Raw genomic sequence first — 21,347 nt, 5'->3', positions numbered from 1 at the left:
CAATGATTTGTAATTTTATGAGAAAACGTTTAATCTAATTCAAAACATTAATTAAATACCGAGTTATTACAATGAAATGTTTGAATTGTTTATGTTTTATTTATCTCAGCGATGTAAGCAAACAATATCTATTTTCACGTGATCAACGTTTCAAAATTACGCCCGCTAAAGGGGTTGAACCCTTGACCTTAGGATTAAAAGTCCCACGCTCTACCGACTGAGCTAACTGGGCTGCTCAAGATCCTGTCTTTTCGTACTCGATTGTCCCAAACCTCTATAATAAGTCAATGCTTTGATTTCACGCACGAAGTTACTTCAAATGAGTCTATGAGGTGACAATGATTTGTATTTTTATGAGAAAACGTTTAATCTAATTCAAAGCATTAATTAAATACCGAGTTATTACAATGAAATGTTTGAATTGTTTATGTTTTATTTATCTCAGCGATGTAAGCAAACAATATCTATTTTCATGTGAACAACGTTTCAAAATTACGCCCGCTAAGGGGGTTGAACCCTTGACCTTAGGATTAAAAGTCCCACGCTCTACCGACTGAGCTAACCGGGCTGCTCAGGATCCTGTCTTTTCGTACTCGATTGTCCCAAACCTCCATAATAAGTCAATGCTTTGATTTCACGCACGAAGTTACTTCAAATGAGTCTATGAGGTGACAATGATTTGTATTTTTATGAGAAAACGTTTAATCTAATTCAAAGCATTAATTAAATACCGAGTTATTACAATGAAATGTTTGAATTGTTTATGTTTTATTTATCTCAGCGATGTAAGCAAACAATATCTATTTTCATGTGAACAACGTTTCAAAATTACGCCCGCTAAGGGGGTTGAACCCTTGACCTAAGGATTAAAAGTCCCACGCTCTACCGAGTGAGCTAACCGGGCTGTTCAGAATCATGTATTTTCGAACTCGATTGTCCCAAACCTCCATAATAAGTCAATGCTTTGATTTCACGCACGAAGATACTTCAAATGAGTCTATGAGGTGACAATGATTTGTATTTTTATGAGAAAACGTTTAATCTAATTCAAAGCATTAATTAAATACCGAGTTATTACAATGAAATGTTTGAATTGTTTATGTTTTATTTATCTCAGCGATGTAAGCAAACAATATCTATTTTCATGTGAACAACGTTTCAAAATTACGCCCGCTAAATGGGTTGAACCCTTGACCTTAGGATTAAAAGTCCCACGCTCTACCGACTGAGCTAACCGGGCTGTTCAGGATCGCGTATTTTCGAACTCGATTGTCCCAAACCTCCATAATAAGTCAATGCTTTGATTTCACGCACGAAGATACTTCAAATGAGTCTATGAGCTGTCAATGATTTGTATTTTTATGAGAAAACGTTTAATCTAATTCAAAGCATTAATTAAATACCGAGTTATTACAATGAAATGTTTGAATTGTTTATGTTTTATTTATCTCAGCGTTGTGAGAGAGCAACATCTGTTTTTATGTCAACTACGTTTCAAAATTACGCCCGCTAAGGGGGTTAGAACCCTTGACCTTAGGATTAAAAGTCCCACGCTCTACCGACTGAGCTAACCGGGCTGCTCAGGATCCTGTCTTTTCGAACTCGATTGTCCCAACCCTCCATAATAAGTCAATGCTTTGATTTCACGCACGAAGATACTTCAAATGAGTCTATGAGCTGTCAATGATTTGTATTTTTATGAGAAAACGTTTAATCTAATTCAAAGCATTAATTAAATACCGAGTTATTACAATGAAATGTTTATGTTTTATTTATCTCAGCGATGTGATAGAGCAACATCTGTTTTTATGTCAACTACGTTTCAAAATTACGCCCGCTAAGGGGGTTGAACCCTTGACCTTAGGATTAAAAGTCCCACGCTCTACCGACTGAGCTAACCGGGCTACTCAGGATCCTGTCTTTTCGTACTCGATTGTCCCATACCTCTATAATAAGTCAATGCTTTGATTTCACGCACGAAGATACTTCAAATGAGTTTATGAGGTGACAATGATTTGTAATTTTATGAGAAAACGTTTAATCTAATTCAAAGCATTAATTAAATACCGAGTTATTACAATGAAATGTTTGAATTGTTTATGTTTTATTTATCTCAGCGATGTGAGCAAAGAATATCTATTTTTATGTGAACCACGTTTCAAAATTACGCCCGCTAAGGGGGTTGAACCCTTGACCTTAGGATTAAAAGTCCGACGCTCTACCGACTGAGCTAACCGGGCTACTCAGGATCCTGTCTTTTCGTACTCGATTGTCCCATACCTCTATAATAAGTCAATGCTTTGATTTCACGCACGAAGATACTTCAAATGAGTTTATGAGCTGACAATGATTTGTAATTTTATGAGAAAACGTTTAATCTAATTCAAAGCATTAATTAAATACCGAGTTATTACAATGAAATGTTTGAATTGTTTATGTTTTATTTATCTCAGCGATGTAAGCAAACAATATCTATTTTCACGTGATCAACGTTTCAAAATTACGCCCGCTAAAGGGGTTGAACCCTTGACCTTAGGATTAAAAGTCCCACGCTCTACCGACTGAGCTAACTGGGCTGCTCAAGATCCTGTCTTTTCGTACTCGATTGTCCCAAACCTCTATAATAAGTCAATGCTTTGATTTCACGCACGAAGATACTTCAAATGAGTTTATGAGCTGACAATGATTTGTATTTTTATGAGAAAACGTTTAATCTAATTCAAAGCATTAATGAAATACCGAGTTATTACAATGAAATTTTGAATTGTTTATGTTTTATTTATCTCAGCAATGTGAGCAAAGAATATCTATTTTTATGTGAACCACGTTTCAAAATTACGCCCGCTAAGGGGGTTGAACCCTTGACCTTAGGATTAAAAGTCCCACGCTCTACCGACTGAGCTAACCGGGCTACTCAGGATCCTGTCTTTTCGTACTCGATTGTCCCATACCTCTATAATAAGTCAATGCTTTGATTTCACGCACGAAGATACTTCAAATGAGTTTATGAGCTGACAATGATTTGTATTTTTATGAGAAAACGTTTAATCTAATTCAAAGCATTAATGAAATACCGAGTTATTACAATGAAATGTTTGAATTGTTTATGTTTTATTTATCTCAGCGATGTAAGCAAACAATATCTATTTTCATGTGAACAACGTTTCAAAATTACGCCCGCTAAAGGGGTTGAACCCTTGACCTTAGGATTAAAAGTCCCACGCTCTACCGACTGAGCTAACCGGGCTGTTCAGGATCACGTATTTTCGAACTCGATTGTCCCAAACCTCCATAACAGTCAATGCTTTGATTTCACGCACGAAGATACTTCAAATGAGTCTATGAGCTGTCAATGATTTGTATTTTTATGAGAAAACGTTTAATCTAATTCAAAGCATTAATTAAATACCGAGTTATTACAATGAAATGTTTGAATTGTTTATGTTTTATTTGTCTCAGCGTTGTGAGAGATAAACATCTGTTTTTATGTCAACTACGTTTCAAAATTACGCCCGCTAAGGGGGTTGGAACCCTTGACCTTAGGATTAAAAGTCCCACGCTCTACCGACTGAGCTAACCGGGCTGCTCAGGATCCTGTGTTTTCGAACTCGATTGTCCCAACCCTCCATAATAAGTCAATGCTTTGATTTCACGCAAGAAGATACTTCAAATGAGTCTATGAGCTGTCAATGATTTGTATTTTTATGAGAAAACGTTTAATCTAATTCAAAGCATTAATTAAATACCGAGTTATTACAATGAAATGTTTGAATTGTTTATGTTTTATTTATCTCAGCGATGTGAGAGAGCAACATCTGTTTTTATGTCAACTACGTTTCAAAATTACGCCCGCTAAGGGGGTTGAACCCTTGACCTTAGGATTAAAAGTCCCACGCTCTACCGACTGAGCTAACCGGGCTGCTCAGAATCCTGTCTTTTCGTACTCGATTGTCCTAAACCTCCACAATAAGTCAATGCTTTGATTTCACGCACGAAGATACTTCAAATGAGTCTATGAGCTGACAATGATTTGTATTTTTATGAGAAAACGTTTAATCTAATTCAAAGCATTAATTAAATACCGAGTTATTACAATGAAATGTTTGAATTGTTTATGTTTTATTTATCTCAGCGATGTAAGCAAACAATATCTATTTTCATGTGAACAACGTTTCAAAATTACGCCCGCTAAAGGGGTTGAACCCTTGACCTTAGGATTAAAAGTCCCACGCTCTACCGACTGAGCTAACCGGGCTGTTCAGAATCATGTATTTTCGAACTCGATTGTCCCAAACCTCCATAATAAGTCAATGCTTTGATTTCACGCACGAAGATACTTCAAATGAGTCTATGAGCTGACAATGATTTGTATTTTTATGAGAAAACGTTTAATCTAATTCAAAGCATTAATTAAATACCGAGTTATTACAATGAAATCGTTGAATTGTTTGTGTTTTATTTATCTCAGCGATGCGAGCGAATAATATCAAGTTATTAGAATGAAATGTTTGAATTGTTTATTTTTCGGACTCTGTCTTTTCGTAGTCGATTGTCCCAAATCTCCATAATAAGTCAATGCTTTGATTTCACGCACAAATATACTTCAAATGAGTCTATGAGCTGACAATGATTTGTATTTTTATGAGAAAACGTTTAATCTAATTCAAAGCATTAATTAAATACCGAGTTATTACAATGAAATGTTTGAATTGTTTATGTTTTATTTATCTCAGCGATGTAAGCAAACAATATCTATTTTCATGTGAACAACGTTTCAAAATTACGCCCGCTAAGGGGGTTGAACCCTTGACCTTAGGATTAAAAGTCCCACGCTCTACCGACTGAGCTAACCGGGCTGCTCAGGATCCTGTCTTTTCGTACTCGATTGTCCCAAACCTCCATAATAAGTCAATGCTTTGATTTCACGCACGAAGATACTTCAAATGAGTTTATGAGCAGACAATGATTTGTATTTTTATGAGAAAACGTTTAATCTAATTCAAAGCATTAATTAAATACCGAGTTATTACAATGAAATGTTTGAATTGTTTGTGTTTTATTTATCTCAGCGATGTAAGCAAACAATATCTATTTTCATGTGAACAACGTTTCAAAATTACGCCCGCTAAGGGGGTTGAACCCTTGACCTAAGGATTAAAAGTCCCACGCACTACCGACTGAGCTAACCGGGCTGTTCAGAATCATGTATTTTCGAACTCGATTGTCCCAAACCTCCATAATAAGTCAATGCTTTGATTTCACGCACGAAGATACTTCAAATGAGTCTATGAGGCGACAATGATTTGTATTTTTATGAGAAAACGTTTAATCTAATTCAAAGCATTAATTAAATACCGAGTTATTACAATGAAATGTTTGAATTGTTTATGTTTTATTTATCTCAGCGATGTAAGCAAACAATATCTATTTTCATGTAAACAACGTTTCAAAATTACGCCCGCTAAAGGGGTTGAACCCTTGACCTTAGGATTAAAAGTCCCACGCTCTACTGACTGAGCTAACCGGGCTGTTCAGGATCACGTATTTTCGAACTCGATTGTCCCAAACCTCCATAATAAGTCAATGCTTTGATTTCACGCACGAAGATACTTCAAATGAGTCTATGAGCTGTCAATGATTTGTATTTTTATGAGAAAACGTTTAATCTAATTCAAAGCATTAATTAAATACCGAGTTATTACAATGAAATGTTTGAATTGGTTAGGTTTTATTTATCTCAGCGTTGTGAGAGAGCAACATCTGTTTTCATGTGAACAACGTTTCAAAATTACGCCCGCTAAGGGGGTTGAACCCTTGACCTAAGGATTAAAAGTCCCACGCACTACCGACTGAGCTAACCGGGCTGTTCAGAATCATGTATTTTCGAACTCGATTGTCCCAATCCTCCATAATAAGTCAATGCTTTGATTTCACGCACGAAGATACTTCAAATGAGTCTATGAGGCGACAATGATTTGTATTTTTATGAGAAAACGTTTAATCTAATTCAAAGCATTAATTAAATACCGAGTTATTACAATGAAATGTTTGAATTGTTTATGTTTTATTTATCTCAGCGATGTAAGCAAACAATATCTATTTTCATGTGAACAACGTTTCAAAATTACGCCCGCTAAAGGGGTTGAACCCTTGACCTTAGGATTAAAAGTCCAACGCTCTACTGACTGAGCTAACCGGGCTGTTCAGGATCACGTATTTTCGAACTCGATTGTCCCAAACCTCCATAATAAGTCAATGCTTTGATTTCACGCACGAAGATACTTCAAATGAGTCTATGAGCTGTCAATGATTTGTATTTTTATGAGAAAACGTTTAATCTAATTCAAAGCATTAATTAAATACCGAGTTATTACAATGAAATGTTTGAATTGTTTAGGTTTTATTTATCTCAGCGTTGTGAGAGAGCAACATCTGTTTTTATGTCAACTACGTTTCAAAATTACGCCCGCTAAGGGGGTTGGAACCCTTGACCTTAGGATTAAAAGTCGCACGCTCTACCGACTGAGCTAACCGGGCTGCTCAGGATCCTGTCTTTTCGAACTCGATTGTCCCAACCCTCCATAATAAGTCAATGCTTTGATTTCACGCACGAAGATACTTCAAATGAGTCTATGAGCTGTCAATGATTTGTATTTTTATGAGAAAACGTTTAATCTAATTCAAAGCATTAATTAAATACCGAGTTATTACAATGAAATGTTTGAATTGTTTATGTTTTATTTATCTCAGCGATGTGAGAGAGCAACATCTGTTTTTATGTCAACTACGTTTCAAAATTACGCCCGCTAAGGGAGTTGAACCCTTGACCTTAGGATTAAAAGTCCCACGCTCTACCGACTGAGCTAACCGGGCTGCTCAGAATCCTGTCTTTTCGTACTCGATTGTCCTAAACCTCCACAATAAGTCAATGCTTTGATTTCACGCACGAAGATACTTCAAATGAGTCTATGAGCTGACAATGATTTGTATTTTTATGAGAAAACGTTTAATCTAATTCAAAGCATTAATTAAATACCGAGTTATTACAATGAAATGTTTGAATTGTTTATGTTTTATTTATCTCAGCGATGTAAGCAAACAATATCTATTTTCATGTGAACAACGTTTCAAAATTACGCCCGCTAAGGGGGTTGAACCCTTGACCTTAGGATTAAAAGTCCCACGCTCTACCGACTGAGCTAACCGGGCTGCTCAGGATCCTGTATTTTCGTACTCGATTGTCCCAAACCTCCATAATAAGTCAATGCTTTGATTTCACGCACGAAGATACTTCAAATGAGTTTATGAGCAGACAATGATTTGTATTTTTATGAGAAAACGTTTAATCTAATTCAAAGCATTAATTAAATACCGAGTTATTACAATGAAATGTTTGAATTGTTTGTGTTTTATTTATCTCAGCGATGTAAGCAAACAATATCTATTTTCATGTGAACAACGTTTCAAAATTACGCCCGCTAAGGGGGTTGAACCCTTGACCTTAGGATTAAAAGTCCCACGCTCTACCGACTGAGCTAACCGGGCTGCTCAGGATCCTGTCTTTTTGTACTCGATTGTCCCAAACCTCCATAAAAAGTCAATGCTTTGATTTCACGCACGAAGATACTTCAAATGAGTCTATGAGCTGACAATGATTTGTATTTTTATGAGAAAACGTTTAATCTAATTCAAAGCATTAATTAAATACCGAGTTATTACAATGAAATGTTTGAATTGTTTATGTTTTATTTATCTCAGCGATGTAAGCAAACAATATCTATTTTCATGTGAACAATGTTTCAAAATTAAGCCCGCTAAGGGGGTTGAACCCTTGACCTAAGGATTAAAAGTCCCACGCACTACCGACTGAGCTAACCGGGCTGTTCAGAATCATGTATTTTCGAACTCGATTGTCCCAAACCTCCATAATAAGTCAATGCTTTGATTTCACGCACGAAGATACTTCAAATGAGTCTATGAGCTGTCAATGATTTGTATTTTTATGAGAAAACGTTTAATCTAATTCAAAGCATTAATTAAATGCCGAGTTATTACAATGAAATGTTTGAATTGTTTATGTTTTATTTATCTCAGCGTTGTGAGAGAGCAACATCTGTTTTTATGTCAACTACGTTTCAAAATTACGCCCGCTAAGGGGGTTGGAACCCTTGACCTTAGGATTAAAAGTCCCACGCTCTACCGACTGAGCTAACCGGGCTGCTCAGGATCCTGTCTTTTCGAACTCGATTGTCCCAACCCTCCATAATAAGTCAATGCTTTGATTTCACGCACGAAGATACTTCAAATGAGTCTATGAGGCGACAATGATTTGTATTTTTATGAGAAAACGTTTAATCTAATTCAAAGCATTAATTAAATACCGAGTTATTACAATGAAATTATTGAATTGTTTATGTTTTATTTATCTCAGCGATGTGAGAGTGCAACATATGTTTTTATGGCAACTACGTTTCAAAATTACGCCCGCTAAGGGGGTTGAACCCTTGACCTTAGGATTAAAAGTCCCACGCTCTACCGACTGAGCTAACCGGGCTGCTCAGGATCCTGTCTTTTCGTAGTCCATTGTCCCAAATCTCCATAATAAGTCAATGCTTTGATTTCACGCACGAAGATACTTCAAATGAGTCTATGAGCTGTCAATGATTTGTATTTTTATGAGAAAACGTTTAATCTAATTCAAAGCATTAATTAAATACCGAGTTATTACAATGAAATCGTTGAATTGTTTGTGTTTTATTTATCTCAGCGATGCGAGCGAATAATATCAAGTTATTAGAATGAAATGTTTGAATTGTTTATTTTTCGGACTCTGTCTTTTCGTAGTCGATTGTCCCAAATCTCCATAATAAGTCAATGCTTTGATTTCACGCACGAATATACTTCAAATGAGTCTATGAGCTGACAATGATTTGTATTTTTATGAGAAAACGTTTAATCTAATTCAAAGAATTAATTAAATACCGAGTTATTACAATGAAATGTTTGAATTGTTTATGTTTTATTTATCTCAGCGATGTAAGCAAACAATATCTATTTTCATATGAACAACGTTTCAAAATAACGCCCGCTAAGGGGGTTGAACCCTTGACCTTAGGATTAAAAGTCCCACGCTCTACCGACTGAGCTAACCGGGCTGTTCAGGATCACGTATTTTCGAACTCGATTGTCCCAAACCTCCATAATAAGTCAATGCTTTGATTTCACGCACGAAGATACTTCAAATGAGTCTATGAGCTGTCAATGATTTGTATTTTTATGAGAAAACGTTTAATCTAATTCAAAGCATTAATTAAATACCGAGTTATTACAATGAAATGTTTGAATTGTTTATGTTTTATTTATCTCAGCGATGTGAGAGAGCAACATCTGTTTTTATGTCAACTACGTTTCAAAATTACGCCCGCTAAGGGGGTTGAACCCTTGACCTAAGGATTAAAAGATACTTCAAATGAGTCTATGAGGCGACAATGATTTGTATTTTTATGAGAAAACGTTTAATCTAATTCAAAGCATTAATTAAATACCGAGTTATTACAATGAAATGTTTGAATTGTTTATGTTTTATTTATCTCAGCGATGTAAGCAAACAATATCTATTTTCATGTGAACAACGTTTCAAAATTACGCCCGCTAAAGGGGTTGAACCCTTGACCTTAGGATTAAAAGTCCCACGCTCTACTGACTGAGCTAACCGGGCTGTTCAGGATCACGTATTTTCGAACTCGATTGTCCCAAACCTCCATAATAAGTCAATGCTTTGATTTCACGCACGAAGATACTTCAAATGAGTCTATGAGCTGTCAATGATTTGTATTTTTATGAGAAAACGTTTAATCAAATTCAAAGCATTAATTAAATACCGAGTTATTACAATGAAATGTTTGAATTGTTTAGGTTTTATTTATCTCAGCGTTGTGAGAGAGCAACATCTGTTTTTATGTCAACTACGTTTCAAAATTACGCCCGCTAAGGGGGTTGGAACCCTTGACCTTAGGATTAAAAGTCGCACGCTCTACCGACTGAGCTAACCGGGCTGCTCAGGATCCTGTCTTTTCGAACTCGATTGTCCCAACCCTCCATAATAAGTCAATGCTTTGATTTCACGCACGAAGATACTTCAAATGAGTCTATGAGCTGTCAATGATTTGTATTTTTATGAGAAAACGTTTAATCTAATTCAAAGCATTAATTAAATACCGAGTTATTACAATGAAATGTTTGAATTGTTTATGTTTTATTTATCTCAGCGATGTGAGAGAGCAACATCTGTTTTTATGTCAACTACGTTTCAAAATTACGCCCGCTAAGGGAGTTGAACCCTTGACCTTAGGATTAAAAGTCCCACGCTCTACCGACTGAGCTAACCGGGCTGCTCAGAATCCTGTCTTTTCGTACTCGATTGTCCTAAACCTCCACAATAAGTCAATGCTTTGATTTCACGCACGAAGATACTTCAAATGAGTCTATGAGCTGACAATGATTTGTATTTTTATGAGAAAACGTTTAATCTAATTCAAAGCATTAATTAAATACCGAGTTATTACAATGAAATGTTTGAATTGTTTATGTTTTATTTATCTCAGCGATGTAAGCAAACAATATCTATTTTCATGTGAACAACGTTTCAAAATTACGCCCGCTAAGGGGGTTGAACCCTTGACCTTAGGATTAAAAGTCCCACGCTCTACCGACTGAGCTAACCGGGCTGTTCAGGATCACGTATTTTCGAACTCGATTGTCCCAAACCTCCATAATAAGTCAATGCTTTGATTTCACGCACGAAGATACTTCAAATGAGTCTATGAGCTGTCAATGATTTGTATTTTTATGAGAAAACGTTTAATCTAATTCAAAGCATTAATTAAATACCGAGTTATTACAATGAAATGTTTGAATTGTTTATGTTTTATTTATCTCAGCGATGTGAGAGAGCAACATCTGTTTTTATGTCAACTACGTTTCAAAATTACGCCCGCTAAGGGGGTTGAACCCTTGACCTAAGGATTAAAAGATACTTCAAATGAGTCTATGAGGCGACAATGATTTGTATTTTTATGAGAAAACGTTTAATCTAATTCAAAGCATTAATTAAATACCGAGTTATTACAAGGAAATGTTTGAATTGTTTATGTTTTATTTATCTCAGCGATGTAAGCAAACAATATCTATTTTCATGTGAACAACGTTTCAAAATTACGCCCGCTAAAGGGGTTGAACCCTTGACCTTAGGATTAAAAGTCCCACGCTCTACTGACTGAGCTAACCGGGCTGTTCAGGATCACGTATTTTCGAACTCGATTGTCCCAAACCTCCATAATAAGTCAATGCTTTGATTTCACGCACGAAGATACTTCAAATGAGTCTATGAGCTGTCAATGATTTGTATTTTTATGAGAAAACGTTTAATCTAATTCAAAGCATTAATTAAATACCGAGTTATTACAATGAAATGTTTGAATTGGTTAGGTTTTATTTATCTCAGCGTTGTGAGAGAGCAACATCTGTTTTTATGTCAACTACGTTTCAAAATTACGCCCGCTAAGGGGGTTGGAACCCTTGACCTTAGGATTAAAAGTCGCACGCTCTACCGACTGAGCTAACCGGGCTGCTCAGGATCCTGTCTTTTCGAACTCGATTGTCCCAACCCTCCATAATAAGTCAATGCTTTGATTTCACGCACGAAGATACTTCAAATGAGTCTATGAGCTGTCAATGATTTGTATTTTTATGAGAAAACGTTTAATCTAATTCAAAGCATTAATTAAATACCGAGTTATTACAATGAAATGTTTGAATTGTTTATGTTTTATTTATCTCAGCGATGTGAGAGAGCAACATCTATTTTTATGTCAACTACGTTTCAAAATTACGCCCGCTAAGGGGGTTGGAACCCTTGACCTTAGGATTAAAAGTCCCACGCTCTACCGACTGAGCTAACCGGGCTGCTCAGGATCCTGTCTTTTCGAACTCGATTGTCCCAACCCTCCATAATAAGTCAATGCTTTGATTTCACGCACGAAGATACTTCAAATGAGTCTATGAGGCGACAATGATTTGTATTTTTATGAGAAAACGTTTAATCTAATTCAAAGCATTAATTAAATACCGAGTTATTACAATGAAATTATTGAATTGTTTATGTTTTATTTATCTCAGCGATGTGAGAGTGCAACATCTGTTTTTATGGCAACTACGTTTCAAAATTACGCCCGCTAAGGGGGTTGAACCCTTGACCTTAGGATTAAAAGTCCCACGCTCTACCGACTGAGCTAACCGGGCTGCTCAGGATCCTGTCTTTTCGTAGTCCATTGTCCCAAATCTCCATAATAAGTCAATGCTTTGATTTCACGCACGAAGATACTTCAAATGAGTCTATGAGCTGTCAATGATTTGTATTTTTATGAGAAAACGTTTAATCTAATTCAAAGCATTAATTAAATACCGAGTTATTACAATGAAATCGTTGAATTGTTTGTGTTTTATTTATCTCAGCGATGCGAGCGAATAATATCAAGTTATTAGAATGAAATGTTTGAATTGTTTATTTTTCGGACTCTGTCTTTTCGTAGTCGATTGTCCCAAATCTCCATAATAAGTCAATGCTTTGATTTCACGCACGAATATACTTCAAATGAGTCTATGAGCTGACAATGATTTGTATTTTTATGAGAAAACGTTTAATCTAATTCAAAGCATTAATTAAATACCGAGTTATTACAATGAAATGTTTGAATTGTTTATGTTTTATTTATCTCAGCGATGTAAGCAAACAATATCTATTTTCATATGAACAACGTTTCAAAATTACGCCCGCTAAGGGGGTTGAATCCTTGACCTTAGGATTAAAAGTCCCACGCTCTACCGACTGAGCTAACCGGGCTGTTTAGGATCACGTATTTTCGAACTTGATTGTCCCAAACCTCCATAATAAGTCAATGCTTTGATTTCACGCACGAAGATACTTCAAATGAGTCTATGAGCTGTCAATGATTTGTATTTTTATGAGAAAACGTTTAATCTAATTCAAAGCATTAATTAAATACCGAGTTATTACAATGAAATGTTTGAATTGTTTATGTTTTATTTATCTCAGCGTTGTGAGTGAGCAACATCTGTTTTTATGTCAACTACGTTTCAAAATTACGCCCGCTAAGGGGGTTGGAACCCTTGACCTTAGGATTAAAAGTCCCACGCTCTACCGACTGAGCTAACCGGGCTGCTCGGGATCCTGTCTTTTCGAACTCGATTGTCCCAAACCTCCATAATAAGTCAATGCTTTGATTTCACGCACGAAGATACTTCAAATGAGTCTATGAGCTGTCAATGATTTGTATTTTTATGAGAAAACGTTTAATCTAATTCAAAGCATTAATTAAATACCGAGTTATTACAATGAAATGTTTGAATTGTTTATGTTTTATTTATCTCAGCGATGTGAGAGAGCAACATCTGTTTTTATGTCAACTACGTTTCAAAATTACGCCCGCTAAGGGGGTTGAACCCTTGACCTTAGGATTAAAAGTCCCACGCTCTACCGACTGAGCTAACCGGGCTGCTCAGAATCCTGTCTTTTCGTACTCGATTGTCCCAAACCTCCATAATAAGTCAATGCTTTGATTTCACGCACGAAGATACTTCAAATGAGTCTATGAGGTGACAATGATTTGTATTTTTATGAGAAAACGTTTAATCTAATTCAAAGCATTAATTAAATACCGAGTTATTACAATGAAATGTTTGAATTGTTTATGTTTTATTTATCTCAGCGATGTAAGCAAACAATATCTATTTTCACGTGATCAACGTTTCAAAATTACGCCCGCTAAAGGGGTTGAACCCTTGACCTTAGGATTAAAAGTCCCACGCTCTACCGACTGAGCTAACCGGGCTGCTCAGGATCCTGTCTTTTCGTACTCGATTGTCCCAAACCTCCATAATAAGTCAATGCTTTGATTTCACGCACGAAGATACTTCAAATGAGTTTATGAGCAGACAATGATTTGTATTTTTATGAGAAAACGTTTAATCTAATTCAAAGCATTAATTAAATACCGAGTTATTACAATGAAATGTTTGAATTGTTTATGTTTTATTTATCTCAGCGATGTAAGCAAACAATATCTATTTTCATGTGAACAACGTTTCAAAATTACGCCCGCTAAGGGGGTTGAACCCTTGACCTAAGGATTAAAAGTCCCACGCACTACCGACTGAGCTAACCGGGCTGTTCAGAATCATGTATTTTCGAACTCGATTGTCCCAAACCTCCATAATAAGTCAATGCTTTGATTTCACGCACGAAGATACTTCAAATGAGTCTATGAGGCGACAATGATTTGTATTTTTATGAGAAAACGTTTAATCTAATTCAAAGCATTAATTAAATACCGAGTTATTACAATGAAATGTTTGAATTGTTTATGTTTTATTTATCTCAGCGATGTAAGCAACCGATATCTATTTTCATGTGAACAACGTTTCAAAATTACGCCCGCTAAAGGGGTTGAACCCTTGACCTGAGGATTAAAAGTCCCACGCTCTACCGACTGAGCTAACCGGGCTGTTCAGGATCACGTATTTTCGAACTCGATTGTCCCAAACCTCCATAATAAGTCAATGCTTTGATTTCACGCACGAAGATACTTCAAATGAGTCTAAGAGCTGTCAATGATTTGTATTTTTATGAGAAAACGTTTAATCTAATTCAAAGCATTAATTAAATACCGAGTTATTACAATGAAATGTTTGAATTGTTTATGTTTTATTTATCTCAGCGTTGTGAGAGAGCAACATCTGTTTTTATGTCAACTACGTTTCAAAATTACGCCCGCTAAGGGGGTTGGAACCCTTGACCTTAGGATTAAAAGTCCCACGCTCTACCGACTGAGCTAACCGGGCTGCTCAGGATCCTGTCTTTTCGAACTCGATTGTCCCAACCCTCCATAATAAGTCAATGCTTTGATTTCACGCACGAAGATACTTCAAATGAGTCTATGAGCTGTCAATGATTTGTATTTTTATGAGAAAACGTTTAATCTAATTCAAAGCATTAATTAAATACCGAGTTATTACAATGAAATGTTTGAATTGTTTATGTTTTATTTATCTCAGCGATGTGAGAGAGCAACATCTGTTTTTATGTCAACTACGTTTCAAAATTACGCCCGCTAAGGGGGTTGAACCCTTGACCTTAGGATTAAAAGTCCCACGCTCTACCGACTGAGCTTACCGGGCTGCTCAGAATCCTGTCTTTTCGTACTCGATTGTCCTAAACCTCCACAATAAGTCAATGCTTTGATTTCACGCACGAAGATACTTCAAATGAGTCTATGAGCTGACAATGATTTGTATTTTTATGAGAAAACGTTTAATCTAATTCAAAGCATTAATTAAATACCGAGTTATTACAATGAAATGTTTGAATTGTTTATGTTTTATTTATCTCAGCGATGTAAGCAAACAATATCTATTTTCATGTGAACAACGTTTCAAAATTACGCCCGCTAAAGGGGTTGAACCCTTGACCTTAGGATTAAAAGTCCCACGCTCTACCGACTGAGCTAACCGGGCTGCTCAGGATCCTGTCTTTTTGAACTCGATTGTCCCAACCCTCCATAATAAGTCAATGCTTTGATTTCACGCACGAAGATACTTCAAATGAGTCTATGAGCTGTCAATGATTTGTATTTTTATGAGAAAACGTTTAATCTAATTCAAAGCATTAATTAAATACCGAGTTATTACAATGAAATGTTTGAATTGTTTATGTTTTATTTATCTCAGCGATGTGAGAGAGCAACATCTGTTTTTATGTCAACTACGTTTCAAAATTACGCCCGCTAAGGGGGTTGAACCCTTGACCTTAGGATTAAAAGTCCCACGCTCTACCGACTGAGCTTACCGGGCTGCTCAGAATCCTGTCTTTTCGTACTCGATTGTCCTAAACCTCCACAATAAGTCAATGCTTTGATTTCACGCACGAAGATACTTCAAATGAGTCTATGAGCTGACAATGATTTGTATTTTTATGAGAAAACGTTTAATCTATTTCAAAGCATTAATTAAATACCGAGTTATTACAATGAAATGTTTGAATTGTTTATGTTTTATTTATCTCAGCGATGTAAGCAAACAATATCTATTTTCATGTGAACAACGTTTCAAAATTACGCCCGCTAAGGGGGTTGAACCCTTGACCTTATGATTAAAAGTCCCACGCTCTACCGACTGAGCTAACCGGGCTGCTCAGGATCCTGTCTTTTTGTACGTCGATTGTCCCAAACCTCCATAATAAGTCAATGCTTTGATTTCATGCACGAAGATACTTCAAATGAGTCTATGAGCTGACAATGATTTGTATTTTTATGAGAAAACGTTTAATCTAATGCAAAGCATTAATTAAATACCGAGTTATTACAATGAAATGTCTGAATTGTTTATGTTTTATTTATCTCAGCGATGTAAGCAAACAATATCTATTTTCATGTGAACAACGTTTCAAAATTACGCCCGCTATGGGGGTTGAACCCTTGACCTAAGGATTAAAAGTCCCACGCACTACCGACTGAGCTAACCGGGCTGTTCAGAATCATGTATTTTCGAACTCGATTGTCCCAAACCTCCATAATAAGTCAATGCTTTGATTTCACGCACGATGATACTTCAAATGAGTCTATGAGCTGTCAATGATTTGTATTTTTATGAGAAAAAATTTAATCTAATTCAAAGCATTAATTAAATGCCGAGTTATTACAATGAAATGTTTGAATTGTTTATGTTTTATTTATCTCAGCGTTGTGAGAGAGCAACATCTGTTTTTATGTCAACTACGTTTCAAAATTACGCCCGCTAAGGGGGTTGGAACCCTTGACCTTAGGATTAAAAGTCCCACGCTCTACCGACTGAGCTAACCGGGCTGCTCAGGATCCTGTCTTTTCGAACTCGATTGTCCCAACCCTCCATAATAAGTCAATGCTTTGATTTCACGCACGAAGATACTTCAAATGAGTCTATGAGCTGTCAATGATTTGTATTTTTATGAGAAAACGTTTAATCTAATTCAAAGCATTAATTAAATACCGAGTTATTACAATGAAATGTTTGAATTGTTTATGATTTATTTATCTCAGCGATGTGAGAGAGCAACATCTGTTTTAATGTCAACTACGTTTCAAAATTACGCCCGCTTAGGGGGTTGAACCCTTGACCTTAGGATTAAAAGTCCCACGCTCTACCGACTGAGCTAACCGGGCTGCTCAGAATCTTGTCTTTTCGTACTCGATTGTCCTAAACCTCCACAATAAGTCAATGCTTTGATTTCACGCACGAAGATACTTCAACTGAGTCTATGAGCTGACAATGATTTGTATTTTTATGAGAAAACGTTTAATCTAATTCAAAGCATTAATTAAATACCGAGTTATTACAATGAAATGTTTGAATTGTTTTATGTTTTATTTATCTCAGCGATGTAAGCAAACAATATCTATTTTCATGTGAACAACGTTTCAAAATTACGCCCGCTAAGGGGGTTGAACCCTTGACCTTAGGATTAAAAGTCCCACGCTCTACCGACTGAGCTAACCGGACTGCTCACGATCCTGTCTTTTCGTACTCGATTGTCCCAAACCTCCATAATAAGTCAATGCTTTGATTTCACGCACGAAGATAATTCAAATGAGTCTATGAGCTGACAATGATTTGTATTTTTATGAGAAAACGTTTAATCTAATTCAAAGCATTAATTAAATACCGAGTTATTACAATGAAATGTTTGAATTGTTTATGTTTTATTTATCTCAGCGATGTAAGCAAACAATATCTATTTTCATGTGAACAACGTTTCAAAATTACGCACGCTAAGGGGGTTGAACCCTTGACCTTAAGATTAAAAGTCCCACGCTCTACCGACTGAGCTAACCGGGTTCTTCAGGATCATGTATTTTCGAACTCGATTGTCCCAAACCTCCATAATAAGTCAATGCTTTGATTTCACGCACGAAGATACTTCAAATGAGTCTATGAGCTGTCAATGATTTGTATTTTTATGAGAAAACGTTTAATCTAATTCAAAGCATTAATTAAATACCGAGTTATTACAATGAAATTATTGAATTGTTTATGTTTTATTTATCTCAGCGATGTGAGAGTGCAACATCTGTTTTTATGGCAACTACGTTTCAAAATTACGCCCGCTAAGGGGGTTGAACCCTTGACCTTAGGATTAAAAGTCCCACGCTCTACCGACTGAGCTAACCGGGCTGCTCAGGATCCTGTCTTTTCGTACTCGATTGTCCCAAACCTCCATAATAAGTCAATGCTTTGATTTCATGCACGACGATACTTCAAATGAGTCTATGAGTTGACAATGATTTGTATTTTTATGAGAAAACGTTTAATCTAATTCAAAGCATTAATTAAATACCGAGTTATTACAATGAAATATTGAATTGTTTATGTTTTATTTATCTCAGCGATGTAAGCAAACAATATCTATTATCATGTGAACCACGTTTCAAAATTACGCCCGCTAAGGGGGTTGAACCCTTGACCTTAGGATTAAAAGTCCCACGCTCTACCGACTGAGCTAACCGGGCTGCTCAGGATCCTGTCTTTTCGTAGTCCATTGTCCCAAATCTCCATAATAAGTCAATGCTTTGATTTCGCGAACGAAGATACTTCAAATGAGTCTATGAGCTGTCAATGATTTGTATTTTTATGAGAAAACGCTCTAATTCAAAGCATTAATTAAATACCGAGTTATTACAATGAAATGTTTGAATTGTTTATGTTTTATTTATCTCAGCGATGTGAGAAAGCAACATCTGTTTTTATGTCAACTACGTTTCAAAATTACGCCCGTTAAGGGGGTTGAACCCTTGACCTTAGGATTATAAGTCCCACGCTCTACCGACTGAGCTAACCGGGCTGCTCAGGATCCTGTCTTTTCGTACTCGATTGTCCCAAACCTCCATAATAAGTCAATGCTTTGATTTCACGCACGAAGATACTTCAAATGAGTCTATGAGCTGATAATGATTTGTATTTTTATGAGAAAACGTTTAATCTAATTCAAAGCATTAATTAAATACCGAGTTATTACAATGAAATGTTTGAATTGTTTATGTTTTATTTATCTCAGCGATGTAAGCAAACAATATCTATTTTCATGTGAACAACGTTTCAAAATTACGCCCGCTAAGGGGGTTGAACCCTTGACCTTAGGATTAAAAGTCCCACGCTCTACCGACTGAGCTAACCGGAATGCACAGAATCAATGCTTTGATTTCACGCACGAAGATACTTCAAATGAGTCTATGAGCTGACAATGATTTGTATTTTTATGAGAAAACGTTTAATCTAATTCAAAGCATTAATTAAATACCGAGTTATTACAATGAAATGTTTGATTTGTTTATGTTTTATTTATCTCAGCGATGTAAGCAAACAATATCTATTTTCATGTGAACAACGTTTCAAAATTACGCACGCTAAGGAGGTTGAACCCTTGACCTTAGGATTAAAAGTCCCACGCTCTACCGACTGAGCTAACCGGGCTCCTCAGCATCATGTATTTTCGAACTCGATTGTCCCAAACCTCCATAATAAGTCAATGCTTTGATTTCACGCACGAAGATACTTCAAATGAGTCTATGAGCTGTCAATGATTTGTATTTTTATGAGAAAACGTTTAATCTAATTCAAAGCATTAATTAAATACCGAGTTATTACAATGAAATGATTGAATTGTTTATGTTTTATTTATCTCAGCGATGTAAGCAAACAATATCTATTATCATGTGAACCACGTTTCAAAATTACGCCCGCTAAGGGGGTTGAACCCATGACCTTAGGATTAAAAGTCCCACGCTCTACCGACTGAGCTAACCTGGCTGCTCAGGATCCTGTCTTTTCGTAGTCCATTGTCCCAAATCTCCATAATAAGTCAATGCTTTGATTTCACGCACGAAGATACTTCAAATGAGTCTATGAGCTGACAATGATTTGTATTTTTATGAGAAAACGTTTAATCTAATTCAAAGCATTAATTAAATACCGAGTTACTACAATGAAATGTTTGAATTGTTTATGTTTTATTTATCTCAGCGATGTAAGCAAACAATATCTATTTTCATGTGAACAACGTTTCAAAATTACGCCCTCTAAGGGGGTTGAACCCTTGACCTTAGGATTAAAAGTCCCACGCTCTACCGACTGAGCTAACCGGAATGCACAGAATCAATGCTTTGATTTCACGCACGAAGATACTTCAAATGAGTCTATGAGCTGACAATGATTTGTATTTTTATGAGAAAACGTTTAATCTAATTCAAAGCATTAATTAAATACCGAGTTATTACAATGAAATGTTTGATTTGTTTATGTTTTATTTATCTCAGCGATGTAAGCAAACAATATCTATTTTCATGTGAACAACGTTTCAAAATTACGCACGCTAAGGAGGTTGAACCCTTGACCTTAGGATTAAAAGTCCCACGCTCTACCGACTGAGCTAACCGGGCTCTTCAGCATCATGTATTTTCGAACTCGATTGTCCCAAACCTCCATAATAAGTCAATGCTTTGATTTCACGCACGAAGATACTTCAAATGAGTCTATGAGCTGTCAATGATTTGTATTTTTATGAGAAAACGTTTAATCTAATTCAAAGCATTAATTAAATACCGAGTTATTACAATGAAATTATTGAATTGTTTATGTTTTATTTATCTCAGCGATGTGAGAGTGCAACATCTGTTTTTATGGCAACTACGTTTCAAAATTACGCCCGCTAAGGGGGTTGAACGCTTGACCTTAGGATTAAAAGTCCCACGCTCTACCGACTGAGCTAACCGGGCTCTTCAGCATCATGTATTTTCGAACTCGATTGTCCCAAACCTCCATAATAAGTCAATGCTTTGATTTCACGCACGAAGATACTTCAAATGAGTCTATGAGCTGTCAATGATTTGTATTTTTATGAGAAAACGTTTAATCTAATTCAAAGCATTAATTAAATACCGAGTTATTACAATGAAATATTGAATTGTTTATGTTTTATTTATCTCAGCGATGTAAGCAAACAATATCTATTATCATGTGAAGCACGTTTCAAAATTACGCCCGCTAAGGGGGTTGAACCCTTGACCTTAGGATTAAAAGTCCCACGCTCTACCGACTGAGCTAACCGGGCTGCTCAGGATCCTGTCTTTTCGTAGTCCATTGTCCCAAATCTCCATAATAAGTCAATGCTTTGATTTCACGCACGAAGATACTTCAAATGAGTCTATGAGCTGACAATGATTTGTATTTTTATGAGAAAACGT

General features: G+C 36.1%; 19 non-coding genes across 19 annotated transcripts; all 19 read right to left on the bottom strand.

The window, feature by feature from the left end:
- Nucleotides 1-495: 495 nt before the first annotated feature.
- On the bottom strand, nucleotides 496-568 carry TRNAK-UUU (transfer RNA lysine (anticodon UUU)). The gene has a single exon. It is a non-coding gene; the product is annotated as a tRNA-Lys (tRNA).
- A 1,263-nt stretch (nucleotides 569-1,831) lies between these two features.
- On the bottom strand, nucleotides 1,832-1,904 carry TRNAK-UUU (transfer RNA lysine (anticodon UUU)). Its single transcript has one exon. It is a non-coding gene; the product is annotated as a tRNA-Lys (tRNA).
- Nucleotides 1,905-2,167: 263 nt separating this feature from the next.
- TRNAK-UUU (transfer RNA lysine (anticodon UUU)) lies at nucleotides 2,168-2,240 on the bottom strand. Its single transcript has one exon. It is a non-coding gene; the product is annotated as a tRNA-Lys (tRNA).
- A 598-nt stretch (nucleotides 2,241-2,838) lies between these two features.
- TRNAK-UUU (transfer RNA lysine (anticodon UUU)) lies at nucleotides 2,839-2,911 on the bottom strand. The gene has a single exon. It is a non-coding gene; the product is annotated as a tRNA-Lys (tRNA).
- A 935-nt stretch (nucleotides 2,912-3,846) lies between these two features.
- Nucleotides 3,847-3,919, bottom strand: TRNAK-UUU (transfer RNA lysine (anticodon UUU)). The gene has a single exon. It is a non-coding gene; the product is annotated as a tRNA-Lys (tRNA).
- Nucleotides 3,920-4,783: 864 nt separating this feature from the next.
- On the bottom strand, nucleotides 4,784-4,856 carry TRNAK-UUU (transfer RNA lysine (anticodon UUU)). Its single transcript has one exon. It is a non-coding gene; the product is annotated as a tRNA-Lys (tRNA).
- A 1,944-nt stretch (nucleotides 4,857-6,800) lies between these two features.
- On the bottom strand, nucleotides 6,801-6,873 carry TRNAK-UUU (transfer RNA lysine (anticodon UUU)). Its single transcript has one exon. It is a non-coding gene; the product is annotated as a tRNA-Lys (tRNA).
- Nucleotides 6,874-7,136: 263 nt separating this feature from the next.
- On the bottom strand, nucleotides 7,137-7,209 carry TRNAK-UUU (transfer RNA lysine (anticodon UUU)). Its single transcript has one exon. It is a non-coding gene; the product is annotated as a tRNA-Lys (tRNA).
- A 263-nt stretch (nucleotides 7,210-7,472) lies between these two features.
- TRNAK-UUU (transfer RNA lysine (anticodon UUU)) lies at nucleotides 7,473-7,545 on the bottom strand. Its single transcript has one exon. It is a non-coding gene; the product is annotated as a tRNA-Lys (tRNA).
- A 936-nt stretch (nucleotides 7,546-8,481) lies between these two features.
- Nucleotides 8,482-8,554, bottom strand: TRNAK-UUU (transfer RNA lysine (anticodon UUU)). Its single transcript has one exon. It is a non-coding gene; the product is annotated as a tRNA-Lys (tRNA).
- Nucleotides 8,555-9,082: 528 nt separating this feature from the next.
- On the bottom strand, nucleotides 9,083-9,155 carry TRNAK-UUU (transfer RNA lysine (anticodon UUU)). The gene has a single exon. It is a non-coding gene; the product is annotated as a tRNA-Lys (tRNA).
- Nucleotides 9,156-10,318: 1,163 nt separating this feature from the next.
- On the bottom strand, nucleotides 10,319-10,391 carry TRNAK-UUU (transfer RNA lysine (anticodon UUU)). Its single transcript has one exon. It is a non-coding gene; the product is annotated as a tRNA-Lys (tRNA).
- A 263-nt stretch (nucleotides 10,392-10,654) lies between these two features.
- On the bottom strand, nucleotides 10,655-10,727 carry TRNAK-UUU (transfer RNA lysine (anticodon UUU)). The gene has a single exon. It is a non-coding gene; the product is annotated as a tRNA-Lys (tRNA).
- Nucleotides 10,728-12,227: 1,500 nt separating this feature from the next.
- On the bottom strand, nucleotides 12,228-12,300 carry TRNAK-UUU (transfer RNA lysine (anticodon UUU)). Its single transcript has one exon. It is a non-coding gene; the product is annotated as a tRNA-Lys (tRNA).
- A 1,201-nt stretch (nucleotides 12,301-13,501) lies between these two features.
- On the bottom strand, nucleotides 13,502-13,574 carry TRNAK-UUU (transfer RNA lysine (anticodon UUU)). Its single transcript has one exon. It is a non-coding gene; the product is annotated as a tRNA-Lys (tRNA).
- A 4,635-nt stretch (nucleotides 13,575-18,209) lies between these two features.
- Nucleotides 18,210-18,282, bottom strand: TRNAK-UUU (transfer RNA lysine (anticodon UUU)). Its single transcript has one exon. It is a non-coding gene; the product is annotated as a tRNA-Lys (tRNA).
- A 262-nt stretch (nucleotides 18,283-18,544) lies between these two features.
- On the bottom strand, nucleotides 18,545-18,617 carry TRNAK-UUU (transfer RNA lysine (anticodon UUU)). The gene has a single exon. It is a non-coding gene; the product is annotated as a tRNA-Lys (tRNA).
- A 259-nt stretch (nucleotides 18,618-18,876) lies between these two features.
- TRNAI-UAU (transfer RNA isoleucine (anticodon UAU)) lies at nucleotides 18,877-18,949 on the bottom strand. Its single transcript has one exon. It is a non-coding gene; the product is annotated as a tRNA-Ile (tRNA).
- A 2,192-nt stretch (nucleotides 18,950-21,141) lies between these two features.
- Nucleotides 21,142-21,214, bottom strand: TRNAK-UUU (transfer RNA lysine (anticodon UUU)). The gene has a single exon. It is a non-coding gene; the product is annotated as a tRNA-Lys (tRNA).
- Between the last annotated feature and the right edge of the window lie 133 nt (nucleotides 21,215-21,347).

This window comes from Saccoglossus kowalevskii, chromosome 17 (genome assembly GCF_978046115.1).
Source record: "Saccoglossus kowalevskii chromosome 17, keSacKowa6.1, whole genome shotgun sequence".
Classification (NCBI taxonomy): domain Eukaryota; kingdom Metazoa; phylum Hemichordata; class Enteropneusta; family Harrimaniidae; genus Saccoglossus; species Saccoglossus kowalevskii.
The sequence above is the reverse complement of the archived record's forward strand: the minus strand, read 5'-3'. Positions and strand labels throughout refer to the sequence as shown.